Source organism: Kogia breviceps, chromosome 1, assembly GCF_026419965.1.
Source record: "Kogia breviceps isolate mKogBre1 chromosome 1, mKogBre1 haplotype 1, whole genome shotgun sequence".
NCBI classification, from domain to species: Eukaryota; Metazoa; Chordata; class Mammalia; order Artiodactyla; family Physeteridae; genus Kogia; species Kogia breviceps.
Genome location: NC_081310.1, coordinates 132,289,687 through 132,315,001, shown reverse-complemented (window position 1 = coordinate 132,315,001; position 25,315 = coordinate 132,289,687).

The window sequence follows — 25,315 nt, the reverse complement described above, 5'->3', positions numbered from 1 at the left end:
TTGACATTGGAAATAGTTCTATAAAAGGAGGTTGGATTGTTTTTCATTTTTATTTTAATGCAGGTTAGAAAACAAACTATTAATTTTAGTATAGTTTTTGATTTACAGAAAATGTATGGAAAAGATATTACAGAGAATTCCCATAAATCCACACACAGCTTCTTCTATTACAAAAATCATATTTTAGTATTGTACAGCTGTCATAATAAACTAATAAACCAATAATTAATGAACCAATATTGTTACATTATTATAAATTAAAGTACACGCTTTAGTCAGTTTTCCATACTTTTTACCTGTTATTGTCTTTCCATTCCAGAAAACATTACTTGTAGTTATCATGTAACCTTAGGCTCCTCTTAGTTGTAACAGTTTCTCAGAACTTCTCGGTTTTTAGTTACTTTGATTGTTTTGAGGAATGCTGCTTAGGCATTTTGTAGGATGGTCCTCTATTGGAATTTGTCTGATCTTTTTTCTCATTATTAGGCAGGGTTTATGGTTTTTTTGCAAGGAGACATAGAGATAAAAAGCCATTCCTGGGCTTCCCTGGTGGCGCAGTGGTTGAGAGTCCGCCTGCCGATGCAGGGGATACGGGTTCGTGCCCTGGTCCGGGAAGATCCCACATGCCATGGCCACTGAGCCTGCGCGTCCAGAGCCTGCCTGTGCTGCGCAACGGGAGAGGCCACAACAGTGAGAGGCCTGCGTACTGCAAAAAAAAAAAAAAAAAAAAAAAAAAAAAAAAAGCCATTCCTATCACTTCACATCAAGGATGAATACTGTCAACATACTATCATTCTTGGTGTCAACCTTGAACACTTAGCTGAGGTTCTACAGTACAGGTTTCATCACTATAAAGTGTTTGGGGGATTTTTAAATTGTTATTCCCCCCTCTCTTTGTACTCTACTCTTTGGAAAGAGGTCATTAAGGGAGTTATTCTCCACCTCCTTGAGGATGGAGTATCTATATATATATAATTTGGAATTCTGCACAGATTTACTTGTTCTTCATTATTAACTCAACCATTTATTGATATCAGAATGGCCTTATGATTATTTATTTTATACCTTGGATTATAAACCAATACTGTGTTTTTTATTTTGTCATTCAGATTTTTACAGCTTTATCCTTTGGGAGTTTTTTCAGTTGCCTCTCATGTCTCTTTTATATAACACCACTGTATTTTCATTGAGTACTTCCTTGCTTCTTTCCTTTGATACTAGAAGATATTCCAGTCCCATCTTATGTATTTTCTGCCCCAGTCCTAGAGTTAACTTTTCATTAAGAAGTCCTGGTTTCTTGTATTAACGAATGATATGAGAAACCAAGATCTGAGTGCTAGGTGTGCTTATTGCTACTGGAGCTTTCTTACTTCTAGGGACTCTCAGCTGGCAGAGCAAGGAAATATATGTGAGTATACAAACATATTCATATATATACATATCTATAAATATTCATATGTGCTTCTATCTGTATCTATATTAAGTTAAACATGAGTTTATACTAATTTCTCCAACTCTAATCCATTAACATGTGGAACAGTCTAATCTTTCCTTGCTTATCTGTAATCTCCCAATCCAACAGTGATAAACCTGGTTCTCATCACCCATTACCCATTTATTCATTTGTTTAATTTCATATGTATATACATATATGTGGTTTTCATATATATACGTTCATTGCTTTCTAAATTGTTAACCCATGTCCTCAGGAAAAAGAACTTTAATCAACTAGAATATGGTTCATATGTACAGTCTCTTTTTGCCATTAGTCTTATAGATTACACTAATTTCCAAAAGTGGTAGTTAGATTTTTGACCAAGGAATTAATGTCTAATTTTAATGGAAATCATCCTTAATGCAAAATCTAAATCAAGCATTCAGTCAGGTCTAAATGATTATCATTCAGGAAAAAGTTTTATAAGTGTATAACAGGTATATGGAATGCAAAACTTAGTAGGTTTGGCAAAATATTTGGAGATCCCCAGAGAGAGAGTTCTCTAGATCCGGAAAATAGCTGTGTGTGTGTGTGTGTGTGTGTGTGTGTGTGTGAAGAGCAATGCTGCTTTAGAATCGGTGTTGCATTTCAAAGTAGATAATATTTTTATGGTGAATAAAAACCCAATAATGTAATCCAGGTTTAATTAGTAAAGTTTTCTGTTATTTGACAACAGTAAAACTATTATGTGTAGGTAACTAAATTAGCATAATTTTTGTTGATAAAACAATCCTTTCTCACTTATCTGAGATTCCCTTCACCAAAACAAAGAAAACAATAGTATTTCAATATATATGTCTATACTAATATGCCTGCCTGTTTATCTTTTTTTTTTAAATTTAATTTGGCAAAGAAGTCAATTTGTCGGCAAAATAAGTTTAGAGTCCCAACAGGAAAAGGGATTATCATGAATTTCTTCTACATTCCACCTCAACCATTCACTCCCAACCCTAATCACTATCATATCTATTTTCATTTAAAGGCAAATGATGCTAAAAAAAGCAACCTATGGAGAAACTGGTAAGCTGAATGGGAGATAAAATTGAAAGGAGAAGAAAGTATAACATTTCCTTTTATTACCACCAGAACATCATGGAATTACATAAGGTAGGAAAACTGATACTATAATTTGGTCCCACAACTTTGCTTTTAACTTTTGAGGGAATTCAAAGAGAGAATGAGGAAAAACCTCTAAACATCAAATTAAAAAGTAAATAAATAAATAAAAATGACTCCGATAATGTAACCATGCAATTAACTAATCAAAAATAAGCCTATAAATATACATACTGATACTTTCAAGACAAGAAAATCTTTGGGCCAATTCTGTTCACTGTTAAATATTCCTCACTTTTATTTCTAAATTTTTATTTCCCCATTTTTACTCTCTCTTTTTCTGTGTCTCTGTCTCAGGCTTTCTTTCGCATATAAATGATTTGTAACAACATTTAAATAAGAAATCTTGCACATATAAATATTAAAGAGTATTTAGTTATAAATTTAGAAAAATCACCTTAATAAATACCTGAACTTTTGCAGAAAATTGGTAATTCATACAGTTGCCAGATACTTTCTCTTGGAGTTCCTCAAACTTGGGTCTCTGTCTTGTGCATATTTTCACTCACATTATATATAGTAAAAATTTAATATTTATTATTTGATCAAAATATATGTTCACTTAACAAAGTGCTAATTTGAACACCCTTGGAAATTTCATGCATGTCTTAATGTATCTATCATTCTTTCATTCAGCTTAAAATGAATTGTAGATCTGAATTGAACACTCTACTCAGCACTACAAATTTATCAATATAACAATATTTTTAAATGCATATATATAGTTTTGTGAAAAATTAAAAAGAATTAATAATTCAGGACTTTTCATAATGATTCCCTGTAAATTTCAATATGTAAAATATGTAACACTAACCATTGTTAGAGCTCAGTATTATTCTTATATTTTCTAAGGTGTATATCTTTTGGAAGAGGCAAGTAAAAGACAAATGGTGAGGTTAACATGTAGTTGAGTAGAACAAGAGAAAAAGAGGGAGCATATATATTATATATATATAAACACTTTCTTGTGTTACCCCTGACTTTGATGTGTGAAGGACCTGAGGTTTGCTTCTAGTTAAAAGAATATAGCAAAGGAAATGAGATGTCACTTTAGTGATTAGATTACTCAAGATAACTTCCATCTTGCTAGAGACTAGCTCTATTGTCTCCTCAAAGGGCAAATTTTGATAAAGCAAGTAGCAAGTTGGAGATGCCCACATGGTAAGAAATAGAGAGTGACTATGGCAACACCCAGCAAGGAAAAGAGGCCCTGGGTACAACAACCTATGAGAAACCAAATTCTGCCAACAAGCATGAGAACATAAAAGTAGATCCTTTCCTGGAGGAGCCTTTGAATGAGATGCTAGTGGATCTCTTGATTGCAGTCTTGTGAGACACTTTAAAACAGGTGTCCCATATAAGCCATGCCTGGATTCAGAACCCAAAGAAATGAGTGTTATAGTAAGCTACGAAATTTGTGGTAATTTTTTATTCAGCAATAGATAACTAATGCAGTTTGTGGTATCTTGAAAGGGAGTTGCTGAAGAACAAATATCTATAAATGTAGGTGTGACTTTAGTAGTGGGCAATGGGTAGAGTCTGAGAGGATTTTGGAAGCATATGAGAGAGCCTAAATCGACGAAAAGACTGTTCTGGACTTAGAGAACCCTGTTGGTGAGGGCCAAAAGGAAGTGAGAAACACTTTCATGCAGTTACATTGTAATCTATCTATATTGCACTTTGAATTCATGTTTTAAGTTCACATGATTTAGTGACATCATACACTGGTTACTTGGAAAATTACTACTTCACTGAGTTACGTAAATTCTCAAAAACTTGACACATTTCATTTACGATTTCAAAAAAATCTCATTTGTTAATAGCACCACTAATTTCATCAAAAAATATGTAAATACCAGGAAGCTGTCAACGTAACAGTGGTAGATACACATTTTTCAAAATTCAGATTTTTGCTTGAAAACTTGAATTTCATTATTGACGTCGTGTTATCAATTATTTTCCTTAAAGCTACAGGATCACGGTTTTTTGGAAAGTGCAAATGCCTGATTAACCATAGTTTGTATGTTGGCCATTGTTGTAAGAAAAAAATGAAGTTTCATGATAAATGTGGTTAGTTCATCTTACCAATCACAAAAAACGCATAAGTGTTTTTCATAGTGAAAACCAATGTGCTACGGAATATAGAAAAGTGTTTTGGGGTTACATCACACTTCATCACACTATGTATTATAAAGGACATGTGCCTAAAGACCAAGATTTCATAAAATCAATATTTTTTATCAAGATGTTCTTAATTAAAACTGACATTTCCTTTACTGTAAAGGCATGGCAGTGAAGAATAAATGTTATCAGTACAAATTTCTGCCCCTGACTTAATTTATGCTAAGATGCCAAAAGCTTAACCCAAGATTCCTTCTGCACTATGATACAAATGTCAACACAATGAAATGAGCAAATAATGTATTTTGACTTTGTGGATGTCTCGAGTCTCAGGAATTCCCAGTGGTCTGAGGACCACACTTTGAGAACTGCTATTTTATACTATAGATTCAGATCCATGGCCTTTCTCTATCCCTTATTAGTTTAACTTCAACTTATGTTGCCAAGAGTAAAGTTCAAGGATGATTAGCTGATGCAGCAGACTCCTAGAAAGATAAAAATCCCAAATAAGGTAATTGACGTTAACAGGTCAGACACCAAGGGATGAGTTGTGCCTCTAGGGACCTGTCAATGCAGCTAAGTTCAGTGAAACCAACAGGTAGAAGACATAAGGAAATGTTGAGTGTCTTATTCCAATTTATTTATGCCATTGGTGAGTTTGCCAGAGGAAAAATTACATGCCCCATATACAAGAAGCTCTTAGCTTGTTTTTACATATTTTTATAAAAAAATCAAAATTCCTTCCTCTCTTGCTTCTCCATAAGTTCTGTCTCTTTATCCCCCATGAAGGCTCCTTCTACAGTCTCATAGTACACCCATCCTAGGTATATATGTTAATTTCTGGATGCTATTTCTTTCAATTATCATATCTTTAAAATATGAAATGACTAGATATTTTATCTCCATCATAGATTGCTGACAATAGTTTGTGCTAACTAATCTATTTTTCAATGTCCTTATACAATGCTGTACTTGTTATATCTATTTATTATTAAAACATTATTAAACCAAGACAAACATTTATATTTTGTTTTATTCCCCATCAAACAGAAATTTATTTTTCTAGAGCCACTTTTATTTAGGCCATGCCATGGGCAAATACACACTTAAATTCCTCACTCTATCATCAACTTTTTTCTGAACAACCGAACCCAGGTCTTGCAGTTTTCTGTGGGTATCTCAATATATTTTTAGCAAGCCAAACATTATGTACCAGACACTGCAACTGGAACAAGAATGCCCTTGAGGAATTAAAGCATATGCAGAAAAACAGAAACATAGAAGATATGTTACATTAAGAATTATAATGTCCACAAAGTTTAATAATAGGAAGTTAGTTAATATTTAAAATCAATAATTTCTTAATTTACTGCTTCTCCATGTCTATATATTACTAATATTGCTAGACATTTTAGGTACATGTTTTAGATAAGGCTGATCTTATCAAAACTAGATGTTAGAAGAGGGTGCTTACTTAACCCATATGGGTGAGACAGGACTCAGTTCATAATAGTAAGAAAATAAGTTTTTCTATAAAAATCAATGGAATTTAAGATTACAGAGTTTCTGGTTGTTACAATAAATTACATAACTTGAAAATCAAGAGACGTAAGAAAATTATGACTTTACAAATAGATCTAATGATATACTGACTAAAAGACTCTATTAAATAGCCTGACGATGTTCAATTTGGGAAAGTTTATTCCTTGAACAAAAAAATGAAGTTTTTATACTGGAGGGAAAAGCAAATACTGTAGAACAAAAGTGACAAAAAATTATTATAAATACTATTTATTTATCTATTTAAATTATTTTGTCCCTTTGATTTAATAGATTGATTGTGAGAGAGGGACTGTGATTCCCAGGTGGTGGTTATGGTTTGGGATTTGATTAGGAGAAAATATTGTTTTAAATGAGGAAGTCAGATATAGCTTCATTTTTTTTTTAAAAAGTGATATTTAGGCCGAGACCAATGTGCATATTTGGGGAACATCGTTCTAGTCAAAGGGAACATTCTGTGCAAAGGTTCTGAGTTAAGAAGAAACTTCATCTATTGTAAGTACAATAAAGAGGTCAGTGCCACAAAAGGAAAGTAAACAAAGGGAAAAGTAATAGGAGATGAAGATAATAGGGGTGGGATCCTGTATCCTCTCAGGCTACTGCAAGAACTTGGGAATTTTTTCCTAAGATGAAAAAATAGTGTAAGTTTTGATCATAGGTGACATCTTTTTCTAATAAGCACAAAAATGCTGTATAGGATAATGGCAACCTTGACAGGGTCAAAGACAGAATGAAGAACCCAATTTGAAAGCTATTGCAGTAATTAAGACCAGAAAAAAGGAAATATTATGGATATAATTTGAAGGTAAAATTAGAATTTGCTGATGAGTTGCATGCAGAGAATGAGAAAAAGAGAAGGGTTAAGAATGACTCCAAGAATTTGTCTGAGCAACTGGAAGTAAAAAACATTGCCATTAACTGTGAAGAAACTTACTATATTTTTTAATGATGATCAGGAATTCAAATTAATTGAGAAGACAATTGCATGTCAAGATGTGTAAGAGGGGCAAAATTTGGTTTCTAGCCATGGCAGAGTAATTGGTATGAGACCCATGCTTCTAAAGCAAGCTATATAAAAATGAACAAAACATGTGAATCTGTTTTCAAGCATTGGACAGTATGCATAAGAGCTGTGATCCATAAGAAAAGGATAACTCTTATGAACCCTAAGTTCAATCAATCTTTCTTCCTGGGGGTATGTTCTGAATTATGGCCTAATGAGATGACAGTCTTGTTGAGCTGAGAAGTCAAAATCAAGATCTGTAAGTGGTTAAAATCTGTAGAACAGGTTACTAACGAGTAGAAAGGTGCACAGAAGGTAGACACAGAAATATGCAAATATTCCCTGGGGTTATTTGTCTGAGGGCCGGGCTGTGCATGTATAGGGCAAGACTCCAATGAGGTCTAACAGAGAGCAAGTGCTAGGAAGCTGAGATCAGAACAGAGATTCCAGAGGTCATGACATATGGAGAGATAATAGAATTCTTAACTTTCCAATGAAAATTAGACCTGGCTAGGAAGTTCATTGCTCACTTGAGATTCCAAAAGTCCATGCCAACTGAAGTTAGTACAGTGTCCTTGATTGAAAACAAAGCACAGAATTAGAAAGAATGAAAGGAAGCAAATAGACATGCTGAAGCAAAGAATAAAACCAAATCTGACTTGAACAAGAAGACACTTGACAAAAAAAATCAATAATTCTTGAGGGAACACAACACAATCCAGACATCCTACAAAGTATAATCTACAATATCAAGCATAAAATACCTGACATGTGAAGAAGCAGAAAAATATGACACATTATAAATTAATAAAAATTCACTAAAAATAAAATTTGAGATGACTGCAGGTGTTAATATTGACAGGTAAGGACTTTTTAACAGTCATTATAAATATGGTTAATGATTTAAAGAAAAACATAGACATAATGACATAAATGACATGGGGACCCATCAGATACTTCAAAATAAAAAGTCAGCAAACTTGAAGGCGGATCAATAAAATAATATCTAATTTGATGAGAAGAAAGGAATATATTGAAAAAAATGAACAAAGCATTAGTGATTTGTGGAACAATGGCAAGTGGTCCAACATGGTTGTAATTAAGTCTAACATCAAGAAAACACAGAGAACAGAGAAGAAAATATATTCAAGAAAATATCACCAAATTTATGAAAAACATTAATGTATAGATCCTACAAGCTTAATGTATCTCAAAAAAAGTGAAGTAAAAATAAAACCATACCTAAGCATATCAAAATCAAACTTTGCAAGACCAAAGTATATCGTGAAAACAGCAGAGTAAAAACACATGCAGGGAAACAAAAATAAAAATAAAACTGATGGCTGACTTCTGATCATACAGAAATGTGGACAAGAAGAAACTATCTTTAAGGTGCTAAAAAATATTTATATTAATAATTCCAGAATTTTACATCCAACAAAAGTAATATTTATCTGAAAAAAAAAAGTGATACATTTAGATAAGGAAAAAAATGAGAACATTTGTTGACAAAAAATTGTACTAAAAGTAATGGTAAAAGGTAATGCTGTGGGAAGTTCTTCAGTTTGAAGGGACATTATACCAGATAGAAAAACTGAATAAATATCTATATCTAGATGTATAGATATAGATAAAACAAAAAAAGAGTTAGAGGTTTAATGGAACTGTACTATTGTTAGAATTTTATATTTTATATGAGATGGTTTAATATTAAATATGAGTACAATAGTATATTTAAGGATATGCATTGTACTTTCTAATCAGAATATATACAATGAATACACACATATCTAATAAGTACATATACATGTAAACATATATATACTTATACATATATATATGAAAGTATGACTAAAGTCAATAAAGAAATCAAATGGAATACTAGAAAATATTTAATTAACCAAATGAAGACAGAAAACGAAGAAGCAGAGCCATATAAGCATTATAATAACTGTGAATGTACTAACTACTCTAATAAAATGGTAGAGATTTGAACCCTGTAGGAAGTAATCCATCCAATGGAAAATAGGGGATAACAGTGAAGGGGACTGAGAAAAAGAGACTAGTGAGATAGTAGTAGTGTGGGCCCAAAAGTCAAATTAAGTATAAGTTTTCAAGAAAAAGGAGGTTATCTATTTTGTCAAATGCTACAGATCAATAGGATAAAAACTGAGATATTACCAGTGGATTAATTTACCTGGAAGTTATTGGTAACTTTAACAAGAGCTGTTTGGATGATGTGAATGGAAGCCTGATTGTAATTGCTCCAAGAGACAATCACAGAAGAGGAACTGGAAAAATGAGTATGGTTCACAAATTTAAAGCATTTTGCTCTAGAGGAAGATGGAGAAAGAACACCTGACTTCCATAAAAGAAAATATTAAAGTAACAGAAATAAGCAGGAGGAAGTTGATTAAAAAAAATTCCATCTCTCTCTCTCAAGCTCAGATTTCTATTTAAAATGAGAGACATGTCACAATGCTAAGTGTACTTCAGTGGTCGGAGAGGAATATACTGAGAATAAAGTTCCCATTTTCTCTGCATCCTTATATTTTGGTGTCTCTCTATATGTGTCCCTGCTGCATTAGTTTTTCCCTTTTTCTTCTCTTTTCTTATCACATTTTTTACTACTTTTTCTGCTTTTTACAAAAATAATTATCATTATAATTGCATCTAGACTACAAACTTTACTTTTTGTTCAGAATGTTAAGTTGAGTTCAGTGGAGGTCCTTAAAACAAAATTTTAGTTAACACATAAGAATAACAATATCTACAACAAAAATATTTGAATAAGAGAGGACCCTAAAAAATCTAAAAAACATTTCAAAATTTAAGTCAACCAAATTTACTAAAAGTAACAGAATATATCAAAAACTCATGGCCTATTCTGCCAAAATTATGCTCTAAATATACATATAAATACATATGCACATTATTTCTTTAAATTATTTAAAATCAGATGCTACTTTAAGTCGTTTTAAAGAAAAATAATATCATGAGTATTTTGAAGTACCATTGACCATTCTTACATGATATAATTTGCTACCTATCAATTCTTGGTTTCTCTAAAAACTACCTGTGCTCAGACACTACTTGATGTGTTCTATATGCCACCCCAGATGCCAACGTGAGGCTTGTGGTCTTAGAGGTAAGAAAGAAGCAGGTCAATTTGTGTGTCAATGTTTTTCAATTAGCTAAGCTGCTGAACTAAACTTATCTCCCTAGGATTCAGCTATTTATACCTATACAGATTGGGTAAGAAGAGTTTTTTTGAACTTTTTCACTGCCTGTATCAAAATAAAAATAAAACAAAAAAGACATTTTTTAAAGCCTGATGATTGTGTCCTCAACTTCAACCTGTCAGCCCCCCAATCTCATGACTTTAATTTAAAGAATAAAAATATTGTCTAGTGTGTGTGTGTGCTTCTCTCACATGACTACCCTCTGCTTGAAAGTTCTATAGCCTAGGGTATTTATCATGCAATATATGGGGTTTGATTCCCCTTGCTCTTCTTCTGCTAAGGATTACAGTTAGCTGAACCAAAGTTTTCTGCTGACCAAAGTTTATTTTTAACGTAGCTAGTTTCTTAAAGAAAATGACTTCTTGGAAAAGTTTATATTCTAAAGCTTATTTGAACCTAACTCCCAAACAAAGCAATAATGTTTAAATAGACAAAATTTCCCTATATTAACATTTAACTAGTCTGTTTTGCAATCTATTCCTCTATCTCTGATGAATTTCTTATCTGTAAAAAGTCTCCCACTGTGAGAAATTTGCTAGAGAACACCCAATAATCAAGTAAATGATTGCCATCTAAGAGAATAGCTGGTTTTCTCCTAGCTTTGAAAATGATTGGGGAAAGTTCACTGAGTTAGGTGCTTTACTTACAAGACAGAAACTAACATCTGCATTTGAGTTCCATCCAGAAATCTTGGTTTGCATATTTCTAAGTACTAATACAAGAAGGCATCAGGGGTTCAGATGAAACACTCTACAGAAAAATACCACTGTATGACTGTTCATGAACGGTGAGAAAACCTTATCATAATTGCCACTGTATCAATAGTGGTCTAGTGGATTGGATATCTTGCACAGCATTAATAGTGAAATGTCCTCAACTTTCATCTCCTGTATGGCAGCATTTTGTCATGGGGTTGTTTTTTTTTAAATCAAAAGTGTTAATTTTATTTTCTTGATTATTTTGATCTTTGTATGAAGATTGTGCCATCTTCCTTAAATTGTTCATAATTGAATGAATTATAGTTTTCTGAAGCAGCCATTTGCAATATTTTCCAATAGTGGATGAGGGAGTGGTATGTTTTTAGACTTTAAAATCCAAAGAATCCCTCCTAAGATGTCACAGACACAGACTGTTCCTTTCACATGTGGCAATCTATATTTCTTTGTGTCTGACTGTCTGAACCAAATCAGGTCCAGAAGTTTTTCCTACAACTCTGCCTGCACTGATTTCTCACCAGTAAGATATGTCTATGGACTCTGTCCCTGCTCTCCAATGTCAGTAGTTTCGCTAGTGCTTCCTGAAATTGACCATTTACTTTGATAGTGAATTTTATCTAATATTGACTATTATTTGAAATACGCATTTTTGCTTAGGTAGCTTTTCTCAGTCTCTTAGTTTTATCATAGCAGGTTTATGACTTTATTTTCCTTGTTGATTTTGTGTGGCTTCCAGCAGGAAAGAGAGGAAGATTCTACTTTGGCTCTGCTATATTTATCCAGCAAGTCAGGACATTTTTTGAAATTGAAACTTTAGGAAGACTCTAAAATGATGAGTTAAATGTAATTGATTTACGGTATAGGAAAATAATTTTATATATTTATGTAAACTCTCAATATAAGCATAATTGCACACATATGGACAATAACTATAAACATTGTATTGGGATTCTGGTGTGCATTTCCAGCACTTTTTAAATAATAAAGCGGCTGTTTTGTTCAAACCCTGTTTTTCTGTTTCCATTGATCAGAATTATGGCGGTATTCTATGCTACGATGTTATTTTCTTGTGACAGGGACTTTATTTATAGTACAATTTTTTAACTTAATTTTACTATTCTGCCAAATTATTTCCACTAATTTTTTCTACTGGGTATGGCTCCATTTTCCAAAATGGAATAAACCACAATTTAGAGTTGTTGAAAATGAAATTTGAATTTCATATCTTCTACTTTTTGCTTGAGTCATTTTGCAAAACTCACTCATTTCTTTGCAGTTTGATGAGAAAAATAATATGGAACTCTTAGAGCTATTATGGCAGTTCAAAGATATTATGTATATAAAATGCCTAGCACAGATTCTGACAGAGAATATGTTATTATGAAAATGACCATGATCCAAACATTCTGCCTTCCTCTTGTAAGAGCATTCCATGGTAGCCATTGTGTTTTATACACTCAGTGTTATATCTGTACTAACAGTAGGGTTATTTAAAAATTTACTCTGGCTGATTGGAACAATATAACCCAGATCATAGTCTGAAGTCAAGATAGAATTTTGGTTTTGTTTTCCTCTAGAGTCATTCTTTTTCCCATGTAAAACTAGGACACTTATCTACCTATGTTTGCTTCAGGCTTTTAGTCCCAGCTCTGTGGATTATCCACATATTTCAAAAATTATTATGTTTGAGGTTACTGGAAAAAAATATCGTCAACAAATTTATTCATGTATGATTCTTTGTGTCTTTGAATATTGAGCTAATGAAAGTAAATTATTTTATCTAATCACTGTGCTATATAGTTCATGCTTAATAGAGATAGTACTCAATAGTTTATGGAAAACTGCTGTACACATTACCTAATTTGTTCTTCACAACTGAGGTAACAACAGTTTTTCTCCCATTATTTTTTCTAAAGGAAGAAAGGGAAACCTTGAGAGAGTAATAATTGCATAGGCTTCTGTCTCCATATAAATTTACTCAACAAATATTTATGGAGCATTCGCTATGTATGAGGAACAGTTCAGGGTGCTATGACACATAATTTTTTTAAGCAAACGAATACGTTTACCCTATGGAGTTTATAATATAGTGAGGAAAGATAAAAAAATAAGTTATTAAGTATAAGTAATTTGTGTTTTAGGTAGAATGGTTATGTAGACAAAACCTGTCATGAGATCTAGTGCCCATTTTTGAATACCAGGTATTTTTAATTGTTATTATTTTCACTAGTAGAAATTATTGTTTCAATCATAACCTTAAGCAGAGTGCTAATATACAAAAAGATAAAAGTAAGGCTGCAAAGGCTGAAGTGAGAGCCAAGAGTTATATTGCCCAATTTTGCTCTCTGTCAACCTACAGCATTCTGAAGTACCTCTATAGATTGCTAGAAATCCTTGAAATAACTTCTGCACTATACCAGTAGCTTCAATGGAAGAATGATTTAATAAACTTTATAAAAAGTTGAAGTAGTTTTAAATTCATTAAACTTGCACAGAAGTCTTTCATTGTTTCTTATAAAAGAACTTGGGAATAAATAAATACCGTATTTCAACTATTCTCCTGAAGAAGTCTACATTTTATATAAATTGACACATCTCAATATAATATGTAAAGATTCTGGAATACTGTTTAAAATGTATGTTTACAAGGATATCAAAATCAGGTAAAGCAACTGTCTACTGATTTAATTATCTCACAAAAATTCACAAAACTAAGCCTCCAAAATCAAACACATGATAAGAAAAAAAAATACAAATATTTTAAGGACATTTTGAAGATATTGCCACTGTTGTGGTCAGGTTAGAGAAGCAAACTATATTCCTAAATAATAATATGATTTTCCAATTGTTATCTTGGTAAACTTCCTCTTCTTGGGGAAAATTAGATCAAATATTGCTTTTATTTAAAAATATATGTTGTATATTTCTGAGCAATCCTTGCTCAATGGACGTTCATATATATATAAACTTGTCATATTCAGTAGAATTGGAATTTTCCACATAAATATAATCAAAGAAAAGGAATAAGCCTAATACACTATAACTATGAAATATTTCAGCTTTCAAAGCAAAATGACCACATTAAGTAAACGATAAATTGAGATAATATATTTTTACTTTTCATGACATCATTACAAAATACAAAATTCTAAGTCAATATGTAGATCCACTGTGTACTCCCACTTTGCATCTTTTTAATACTTTAATTTCAATACTTGACACTTAAGTTCTTAACATTCAGAACTTAACTAGGTCACTGTTACTATTTCTGATTCTACTTCTCTCATAACTTATGATGATTTTAATATTATGCATAGATGATTGTATCAAATCATAATCAACATAGATGATTTTACCAAAATTCTGGTTTCCAACTTTTTTTACTTCCTCTGTCCCTGTGATCTTATCTTTCTTACTCTCTTATTACCATGGTATTACACTTGACCTTATCATTACAGTGTTAAGTGCCAATACTGCGTATTTTAAATTTTAATTTCCTAACCATCATTTTCTAGTCTTTCATCTCACTGCCTCTCATCTTAAGTGTTAAGAAACTTCAAAACCCTCAATGCCTTTAGTATCCATAATCCACTGTTTCAGCACTTTCACTATTACTTTGTTCATGTCCTCATATCCAACATTATATAGATTAAATTCTATGTTCAATCTTTTTTTTTTTTTTTTTTTTGCGGTACGCAGGCCTCTCACCGTTGTGGCCTCTCCCGCTGCGGAGCACAGGCTCCGGACGCGCAGGCTCAGCGGCCATGGCTCACGCGCCCAGCCGCTCCGCGGCATGTGGGATCTACCGGACCGGGGCACGAACCTGTGTCCCCTGCATCCGCAGGTGGACTCTCAATCACTGCGCCACCAGGGAAGCCCTCAATCATTAAATTTATTTGCCTGTACATATATTCAGTTATCTTACACTTCTCTCACTTTATCTTATCCACTGGGCTAAACAATAACCCTGGTTACATCCACTTTTCTTGCTTCCATACTGGTATAGTTAAATATGGTTGGAAAATGTAATACTCACACTGCCACACGTGTGTGCGCACACGCACTATATTCAACTCACTTCAATTTCTTGAAACTGAAATCATATAGGCCCGATATTCTTGCAATATTTTCCCAGTAAGTTAATCTCTTACTCTCCTAAATTACTATATTTTTACTTTCTCTCTCATTAAATATTCAACAATTTTCCCTGTCCTAACTCTAATCTGATTTAATCATGATTCAGATTTCATGTGGAAGATAAAAGCAATCAACATAGAAATGTGAAAGCTCTCACCCCAACAAGAATCCACTCTCATACCTGCATCTGTATGCATGCACCATCACTTTCCTTAGACACAATGAATGATGTACCCAAGCTGCTATCAATGACCAAATTCTCATCTTGTGTACTACTTCCCATCTCTTCTCATCTATTTAAGGTAATAGTAATGTTTTTCTCTCTAATGAAAAATTACTATGTCCATTTTTCCCACTTTACTGTGTCTTTTCCAACATCAGTATTTGGAGGGAGACTTGAGGTTAATAAATATAGTTGTATTTGAAATATGACAAAAATACAGAAAATTACACAAATCATAAGTGTATACATTGATACTTTTTCACAAAGTGAACACAGTGATGTAACCAGTACTGGGTTCAGGAGAAAGAACAGGATCAGCACCTCAGAAGTTCCACTTGTGGCCCCCGCCAGTGTCAGCCACCATTTTGACTTCTCACACTTTTTTCCATTCTATATAAATGGAAATTACAATATATGTTTTTTTAGTTTGGCTTCTTTGGCTTAACATGATGTGTATGATATTCATTTACATTACTGTGAATAGTTGTAGTTCATTCATTCTCATTACTCTATAGTTTTCTATTGTATAAATACAACAGAATTTACTTACCCTTTTTCCCTAGATGGACATTTGAGTTACTTCTAGTCTGGTAATATTACTACTATAAGTAGTGTTGTTATGAACATTCTTGCCTATGCCTTTTTGTGAAAAGATACATGTATTTCAACTAGTGTACAACTAGGAATGGAATGGCATATTATATTTAGATTTGTAATATGTATCTAAGACATGTATATATTGATTAACTATCAGTGTGCTTGTCTGCAAAAGAAAGGGTCTTAATTGTAAGAAAAGGTAAAAAATATAGTGTACAAGATCTATGGATTTAAATAATGTCAATATGTTTAGTTTCTCAAATATATTTATCTGCAGTCCAGAATTTCTTTGGAACTCTAGATTCAGCTCTCCTTTGGCCAGCTCAACCTTTCCACTTTGCTGACTGATGAATATCTCAAATTAACTTACCACATCATACTTTAATCCTTTGCCCAAACTTCTACCCTCTCTAGTCTATTCCGTCTTGTACAATAGCAATTCCAGTATTTCAAGTAGTTTTATTTAGCGATATGATATTCAAATCATCTTCAACTCTTCTTTCCTTCAGACTCTGCTTTAATATTTGGCAAATTCCATCCGCTTTACTATAAATACTCAGAATTTGACTACTTCTCAACAGCTCCATTGCTAAGAAGGTCAGTCAATTTAAATCTATCAACCATTCAGAACTGAGTCATCATCTCTCCATTCATTCTTGCAATAGCCTGTGACCATTCTCCTTGATTTTGCCCTTACCCCTTTCAGTTTACCTTTAACATAAGAGTCAGAATAAACTCATGAACCCATAAAACATAATGAGTTCACTTTGCTAAGAACCCTCTAATGTCTTTCAATCCCATTCTAAGTAAATCCAAAATTGTTATACAGTAATGACTTATAGGGTCCAATGTGATTTTCTTTCCACCACTTTCTGTCACATTTTTCCCTGTGTTTCTGACCATTGTTTCTACCATCCTGGTTCTCCATTCTGTTCACTGGCTTCCTTGCTGTTCTCCTAACACTGTCTTGCTTCAATGTAGACTATTTGCATTTATTGTTCTAAATGCGTGGAATAGGTTTTTCCCCAAATACTTGATGACTTCCTCCCTCACTTCCTTCAGATTTTTATTAGAATGTCTTCTTTCAAAAGGCTTTTCCTGACTACCCTGTTTAAAATTGCATTCATAATCCATGATCTCCCCTTTATTTTTGCTTCTACTTATCTTTTTTTAGTAAAGAAATTTTCCTAGTAGAAACTGTGCTCTACACATGCCAGTAACTTTTTCTGCTTAGTTCATTTTATATTAAACAAGGGAAGTTTAATATATTACTCTTGTACAAAACTGGAGTTTAGGAAAGTGGCTGCTATACAGTATTTATGTAACATATATTATTGAAAGAAGCAAAAACTTCAATAGATTTATTATTTGAGAATCCTCATTGAACGTATTCTTATTTTTAGGCCAAAATCCTAGCCTCTCTGTCAAGCCAAAAACTCAGCAAGACTCTTTTAACTGCACACAATAATTGAATGAAATAAATATAAGGCTGTGTTTTTCTCTCTTTTTTGAGAAAATTATAAGGTACACCATATAAACGTCCTACCAAGGTAAGTACCATAAGCAATACTGGCCACGTGATACTAATGACATTGTGAATAAACTGATCAAAGCCAATCATCTACTTTTGTTTCTTATTATATGCTGTTCTAAGAACTAACTAATTAAATATATAAATAAGTAAGTAAAGTTCCTTACAAAGGCTGTTTCATAGCTCTACTATATTCCAAACATTTGTAAAATAACTGGATAAATGAATCTGTAGCTGCCCATTTCAAAAACCTAGAAAGTAACTCATATATTTAAATGTGTATAATTTTTAATGAGCTTGCAAGTGCCCTGGAGATTCTGGTCAGTCATCGACTCCAACAGAATAGACTCTAGAATTTGATTGTGAGAAAAACTAGTTTTGGAAGTCTGAAAACAACGTTTGTCTGATTTGTGAAAGAGGGTAATTAATTTAATATTTATGTATGTCAATTTCCTCTTCTGTAAAATATTTATTTCATTTCATAGGTATTAACTGAGCAGCTACTGCATAGTAAGCACTGTGCTTAGTGAGTGTGTGGTACTATAGTTGCAAAGTGAATATATAAAACATGAGACAAATAATTATATAAACTAAATTACACATGATAGAGAATTTCAAATTCTAAAACAAAATGAATATGGTAGCTACTTTATTTTTTCTGTTTTTATTTTGAGGTTGAATTGTTTTCCATCCTTGAAGAGAACATTTCCAAAATAATATTGAAAAATTGAAGTTAAGGTATGATGGTAACATTATTAATTTGATATACAAAAAGGAACTTTAATGTCTATAGTAAGAATATTACATAAAAAAGGGAAAAATACATTAAAAATGTATAACCATACATAAATGCTAGATTATTACTTTTTTATTTATCCATTTAAGTGATGCTTATTAATAGCCATGAAAAGACAGTATGCTGGTAACTATGAAATACTGAGAGAATAGTAAAATTAAATTATATAATGGTGGCTGTCATTTACTAATGGAATTTATATATCAGGCACAGTGATAAGTGCTTTAAACCAGTTATCTCATATAATCCTCTCAACAGCTCAGTAAGGTTGGCTTGTCAGTGTATCTATCACAGTGGGCATGAATTTTGGAAGAGAAATTTCTTGATTTCCAGCTCTGTCATTCATGCAAGTTAATAGGTATCTAAATGTGGGCATGCTAATAAACATATACAAGCTTCATCAGTAAATGTGGGAAAATGACAAATCCCATCTTGTACACATGAGACAATAGATGTAAGGAGATTTGCGTACTTATTATTTTTTTGATACAGTGCTAAATAAATGCTATTACAGAAAGGTCTCAATAAATGATATCTATTACAATAAGGTAAGCTTATTAGCCCCATTTTACAGATTAAGAAATTGTGTCCTAGAGAAAGTAATTAGTATGGTCAAGGTCCCCCCAGTTGGTAAGTAACAGAATTTGGATTTGAACCAAAGCACACCTGACCCTGTTGTCTGTGCTTCTAACAAGCTATCCATGTTGCCTTCGTTCTTGACTTTTAGAAATTTTTAATGTACTTGGTGAAAAAGATATACTTGTAATCAGGTACTGAAATGAGATTCTTTCTCTCTTGAGTTTTAATCAAAGGCCAAGAACACTACAACAAATAAGGGAAGGTGTCATATTACTAGAAAGGAACATGCTAAGAGATTATGAAAATTGTTCTACCAACATTAGCTCTTCATCTACCTTGATGTTCAAAAATAAAGTTGAAAGGACTGGAAAATAGTGTTCTTTGGGAGAGTGTTGTCAGTAGGCTATATGTTCTCTTGTGAAGGAAAGGGGGTTACTTATTCTCCAACATAAAGTTGAGGGGCTTCAACAGAAATGCTTAGAGAACTTGACATGAGCCTGGGATTTCAGGGGGGCACAAAGATAGGGTTTAACTTTATTGAGACAATTCCAAGGGTAAATGGCAGAGGCTAGATGGCTTTTAGATGGAGTAGGTATGATAGAGAGGTTTGCATTGGGAGAACTAACTCGATCAGAACTATGCTGCCTATTGTGTTTCTAGAAAGTAATCTCACACAGGAGGACCACCTGGGGGGCAAAGATACCCTACTGAGGTTTTGGGGATATTGAGGAATCAATAGTAGGCACAACAAGAAGAGTCACATTATTTATACCAAATCATTTTCCATTGGAGTTTTCCAGTAGAAGTTTCTTTGAGGAGCCTTACAAAATGCCCTATAAGATAATGAGCCTGAAATTGTACATCTGTAATCAGAAGCAACCTGAGTCAGATTAAAACTGTACCAGCCAAGTTGAATCCTTTTTACCACTTCACTCTCCTTCTCGTATCCCAGCTTCAATTTGGAGAGGCAAGAAATTATAACTGTTTAGTGAATTGAGAAGGACACGGACTAGAACTGATAAAGATATTGACCCTATGTCTCCCTACTCCTAAAATCACCACTTGAGGCTTCCAACCATGGGTGGAGAAACTTTCCAATGGTAAGAGCTCAGAAATGTGATGTTATATTGGATGGATCTTAATTAGTAAAATGAGTCTGTTCCTATGACTAAAAGTAACTAGAATATGTGGAACCTGTCACAAATACCTTTAGCTAAAAGATAAACATAATAGGTCAGGAAATATATGAAAATCCATAAATGCACATAGCTCAGAAAAGGATGGGTAGCCACAGACTTTTGGATACATATGAAGTAAGATCTGGTAACTAATGATATAGGAGATAAAGGGGGAAAAAGAATCCCGGATGATTCTCAAATTTTGAGTTAGTATGACTGGAAAAGAGATATCAATTATATTAGACCATTCATATTAGGAAAAAGGAAACAAAAACAGGAATCCTCCTAAATCATGTTTAACATTTAATAGTAAATAGTTTATTCTTCCACTCATATATTGCACATGAAACTATATATCTTGGTCAGATAATACATGTTTAAAAAAACTCCTATGTACTTGGTTATGTGAAAGGACAGTCATAACCCTTTAAGCTAGGATAATTTTTTCTCTTGCTAACTTTTACAACAGAAAGGATTTATATTTATACCTACAAATGGATATTGAAATTCTTCTATGAGAGCACTCAGAATTTGCTTCGCTTCGTATACCCTCATCCTACTGTTCCCAAAGCAGTTTAATACTTCAGCCCATAGGTGTAGTGTCACATATGTTTCATACTCAAGGACCACTTCTAAATTGGGGATTATTTATAGAACCTTATCCTGACATTTTAAGATTCAGACAATAAGTTGCTAACCTAGAAAGACATAGTATGTCCTATTCCTATCAACTAAGCTCCTACCTCATTCTGAACCTCGTGTTCGGTCCTTAAATTTGGGACATTTAGCACCTTTTTCTCTCCCTGGAATTGCATCCCAGCTCTAACTCTACATCTTCCACCTCACTTGATCTGTCAGTTTGGTTATTATCACTTACATGTATTACAATAACCTAACATATAAAAAGCTGTTGCCCCAGTACAGTTCCATGTTGTCAGAATTACTTATAACCAGGAGTTATAGTTAAAATATTTAACATTGAGGAGTCATTGGCATCGATTACTCAGAAAGGTTGCTGCCTGGGGCTCTGGCACAGAATCCTGGAATTTCCTTGCTGAGTATATTAACATTGTGGTTGTTCACTTTTATCAGCAGGAAGGAGACCCCAGGGAAGAAAATAGGATAACAGAGACATTATGGGTGGAGTGGCATTCAAGGACTTAAAGTGGTACCAATTACACGTTTCATGGATTAACAACTGGTCCAGTCATTCTCGTGCATATAAGCTGCATTCTTGGCTAAACAGAAAGTCACACTATTTGAAAGGCGATGGAGGTTTGTGAGGGGAATGAGGGAATTCCTGGACTAAATAGCTTGATTTAGCAGCATCCAATTTAGCAGTCAGTGTCTGACAAATGTTCTTAGCCCACTCTAACATCTCATTTCTAGAACAATGAATCCGTGAATCTGATACATTATAGATTTGTTTAAAAGCCTCGGTGGCTCTCTGTTTCTTATGGAACACAAGGCAAATTCATGGTACTGTAATCTAATGCTGTAAACAAAGATGCAAAATATGTGTATCTTTTCTCTACCATTCCCCACCTCGCCTACATTCCAAACACATTTTTGAATGCCTGTGTTTTTGATATTGTGTTTTGAAAAAAAGATTAATGAGTCTTTGTCTTACAGTCTGTTGAGTTTGACAGGTGATTCAATAATTACAGGGCTATGTTATGAGTGTTCATAGTAACATGTCCCAAGTTCTGTGGGACCAGATTTGGGAGTGACTCACTGAGCTTGGTAAAGCAGACAAAAACAATGGAGTTGGGAACGAATTTTTTTTTTTTTTTTTTTTTTTTTTTTTTGCGGTACGTGGGAGTCTCACTGTTGTGGCCTCTCCCGTTGCGGAGCACAGGCTCCGGATGCGCAGGCTCAGCGGCCATGGCTCGCGGGCCCAGCCGCTCCGCGGCATGTGGGATTTTCCCGGACCGGGGCACGAACCCGTGTCCCCTGCAACGGCAGGCGGACTCTCAACCACTGCGCCACCAGGGAAGCCCAAAACGAATTTTTTAAGGAGATGACATATGAGTTTATTCTGGATGAATGAATAGGAGGTGGGCTTCACCGATTCTTGCAGAAGAGGAGAAAGTAACAAAGCAGGACAGTTTACACAACCACATTAAAACCAGAAAAGTAATTCCCTGCTTGAGAAAGAATACACAACTGTAGAAATGTGAATGCGAGATGAGGGAACCGATCATAAATGATGATTATAATATGCTAAGGAGTTTTAAATCTATTTAGTAGGCATTGGGTGCCATGTTCCATAATTATAATCACACCCTTGTAAACATCCTCAAAGGCTCCCAATTGCCTTTGAAACTAAATAGCCTGCTAAGATTTAAATTGAGCAAAGTGTATTCTAAAAATAGTGTGGATTAATGCATTGTGATTACTGGCTTATCTGCCTCCCTTATAATTCTATGAATCCTTGAAGGAAATATATCATAGTCTCTGAAACCAAGTCATTGCTCAATATTTTGGATAAGTGAATGATGTCTTAAAATCATCAACCAAAATAACTACAAAAACAAGAATCTTTATGCCTTGTTTCTCCATTCTATGGCCTTATTCACTTCAAAGGAAAAGTAAATGTAATTCCATGAACAATTATTCCTGGCTTCAATGACATATGTGATTTAAATATTTAAGGGAATAAAATGACTTCAAAGTTTTGGCCCTGATGTAAGTCTCTGTACTCGATTAGTTTTATTAACTATTTTAAGAGAAGATTTACTGTAATAAGATTCCCACTACTAAAATCCAGTCTAATCCAATTTAATCCCAAAGGACACAATAAAATATTAACTGTAGTCACCATGCTATACATAACATTCCCATGACTTCTTTATTTCATGTACATTTGGATCCTCCTCACTCATTTCACCCACCTCCAACCTCCTGCCTTTGTTCTCTGTATTGCCCAACCACCAATCTGTTCTCTGTATCTATGAGCTTGTTGTTGTTTTTAGACTCCACTTATAAATGAGATTATATGGTACTTGTATTTATCTACCTTATTTCACTTAGCATAATGCCCTCAAGGTCCATCCATATTGTCACAATTGGTAAGATTTCCTTATTTTCTTATGAGTGAAATATATATATATTATATATATATATATATATATATAATATATTATATATATATATATATATGTGTTCATTGATGGACACTTAGATTGCTCCCATGTCTTGACTAACATATATCACATTGCAATTAACATGAAGTGTACATAACTTCTTGAGTTAGTGTTTTTACATTTTTTGGATAAATACCTGGAAGTGGAATGCTGGATCATATGGTAATTATATTTTTAATTTTTTGAGGAAATTCCATACTGTTTTTCATAGTGGCTGCACCAGTTTACATCCCCACTAACAGTGCACATGTGTTTCCTTTTCTCCAGAACTTTTTATTCGTTATTTCTTGTCTTTTTGATAAAAGCAATTCTAACAGGTGTGAGGTGATATCTCATTGTGGTTTTGATTTGCGTTTCTCTAATGATTAGTGATGTTGAGCATCTTTTCATGTATCTGTTGGCCATCTATATGTCTTCTTTGGAAAAATGTCTATTCAAATCCTCTCCCCATTTTTAGTTGGATTGGGTTTTTGCTATTGAGTCTTATGGGTTCTTTATATATTTTGGATATTAATTCCTTATCAGTTTATTTATTAATTTTTAATGTTAATTTATAATTAGATATTACTATGTACTGCCCTCCATAAAATGCAGGTTTAAGTTTGATTTCACTTACTACTTCCAACAACCTGTTAGGAAGCCTGTTAGCCTTTGTTTATGAGTAGAGAAACTGCACCTTTGTTAATTTGTTTTAGAAATCACAATTACATGCTGCAGAATCAGAATCCAAACTCAAGAAATATGGTTCTACTGATGAGTGTGCCATATCTTCCCTATATAATGCTTTAAATTTAAACTGTGTGGTTTCTGTTTTCGTACTTTTGTTGATCTATTTTTTTTTTCTTTAGCTAGTATCCATTATTAAAATTGGATATGGTTAATTGTTAAACTTATTTATATTACATCTTTATGGACTACTATTTTTCTTGCTTTACAAGCTAATAAAGACCTCTGTCAATCACCATACTGATACAAAAAGTAAAAGGCCATGGCATTCAGTGCAGCTTTCTGGACTCATACTGTCTCCAGGTAAGAGGAAACAGTGGGTTTTATTGTGTACTTTATTTTATATTGTTTTATTTTTATCCAAGAATCATTCATATATTAGTCTTCTAGGGCTACCACAGCAAAATACTACAGACAAGGTGGCTTAAACAGCTGAAATTTATTTTCTCACAGTTTTGGAGACTGGAAATCCAAGATCAAGTTGTTAGCAGACTTGGGTGCTCTGAGGCTTTTGTCTTGGCTTGCAAATGGTCACCTTCTTTCTGTGTCTTCACGTGACCTTTTCTCTGTTCGCATGCATCTGTAGTGTCTCTATTCTTATAAGAAGAGAAGTTATATCGGATTAGGGCCCTACTCTTATAATCTTGTTTAACTTTAATTACCCTTTAAAGGCCCTATCTCCAAATACAGTTGTATTTAAGTGTTAGGGCTTCAACCTATGAAATTGAGGGAAACACAATTCAGTCCATGACAAGGCATACCCTTTAAAAATACCTAATATTATAGTGGGCTTACAATGAATGGAAATTATCTCTGTCAAGCCCTATTCCTCAGGATCACTTATTTTTAACCATTTATTAAAATTTTTATTGGAGTATAGTTGATTTACAATGTTGTGTTAGTTTCAGGTATACAGTAAGGTGAGTCAGTTATACATATACATATATCCACTCTTTTTTTAAATATTCTTTTCCCATATAGGCCATAGAGTATTTCATAGAGTTCCCTGACCTAGCAATTCTGGGCATATACGCAGAGAAAACCATAAGTCAAAAATATACATGTCCCCCAACATTCATTGCAGCACTATTTACAATAGCCAGGACATGGAAGCAACCTAAATGTCCATCAACAGAGGAATGGATAAAA